We start from the raw sequence: 1,357 nt of genomic DNA, 5'->3' as shown, positions 1-1,357 counted from the left end.
TATACCCTCTGCTCAAAAGCTAGACTAAACGGTCATCTTCGTCATTGTCACTCGATATATCTAACCTTATAATTAACTTCCACCACCAGATCCATATTTCTTTCCGAAGACAATGAGTTGTAGTTTATCATACCCGGCTAGCACACCGGCACCAGCAACAGCACGTAGGATATTAGCGCCAACGCCTTTAAAAAGCGACTTGGTACCTTCTTTCTTCATTATCTAAGAAAATGCATCTAATGAACCCTTGTACTTGACTGCTTCTCCTGAAGTCATCATCATTCTTCAACGCACCGTATCAATTGGGTAAGACGCTAATCCAGCACCAATAGTGATGCCCCATCCGAGGAAAAAACTCGCAAAGAAGCTATCCTGTTTATGCCGAAAATAGCAATGGCATTAATAGCCGCCAAAATTTTACGAATTCAAATACTGATAAGACATAAAAACATAAGGACTAATCACATATAGCTCATGCATATGCTTCTAAAGAGTCAGGTCATCACTTTCTAGAAATGCATGACAAAGCTATGTTGCTCGGACTCTTCAAAACTAAAGTTGCACTCGTATCAGATCCTCCAAAGATGCATTATCTTTCAAGAGTCTGAACACACCCGTCAGCATTTTTTAAGAGTAAGAGCAACATAGGCGGAAAGTGCATCAGTTGTGTGTGTGTTTAGGGGGACGTCTGATTCAACATACCTGCAAGTTACCAACTAGAACCACAGGTTTAAGCGAATCGTATATTCCAAAGTACAAACCACGATAAACAACTATTCCAACACACGAGATGGTGAAGCCACGATAAAGACCAGGAATACCATCAGATTTGATGGTTTTCGATAAACATCAAGCAAACCATTAAACTGCGTCTCACCACCCTTTTGTGCAGCCTTGGCATCATTAGCAAGCCGTGTTCTAGCATAGTCCAGCGAGTACACAAATAAAAGGGACGAGGCACCAGCAGCGCCACCGGATGCTAAATTTCCTCCAAACCACTTCCAGTAGCCATCCCTTTCTTTATCGAAATTAAACATTCTCTTAAAATAGTCTTTAAAAGCAAAATCCAATGCCTGCAAAAACAAATCTTCAGCATTAACAGTAAACGGCACAAAAAATGATATATAGTGATTACAAAGAAAATACTTTTATCAACTAAAAATCCTTTTTTTTTCATTTTCCATTGCTAGAAATTCTCGTAAGTTTTCACTATCATCGCAACAATTTCCTTTTGGTAAAAACACTGACAACACATCAATAACGAAACACACCTAAAAATGACGGCGAAACCTATTCAAGATGTTCAATGATGGATTCACTAGATATGATGTGTTGTTTGTAACATCAAATCTTAGCT

The 1,357-nt window shown here is 38.9% G+C and overlaps 1 pseudogene; it reads right to left on the bottom strand.

Moving 5' to 3' along the window:
• Positions 1-72: 72 nt before the first annotated feature.
• On the bottom strand, positions 73-1,073 carry LOC124893178 (annotated as a pseudogene).
• Positions 1,074-1,357: the final 284 nt, after the last annotated feature.

Source organism: Capsicum annuum, unplaced genomic scaffold (genome assembly GCF_002878395.1).
Source record: "Capsicum annuum cultivar UCD-10X-F1 unplaced genomic scaffold, UCD10Xv1.1 ctg55173, whole genome shotgun sequence".
NCBI lineage: Eukaryota > Viridiplantae > Streptophyta > Magnoliopsida > Solanales > Solanaceae > Capsicum > Capsicum annuum.
The sequence above is the reverse complement of the archived record's forward strand: the minus strand, read 5'-3'. Positions and strand labels throughout refer to the sequence as shown.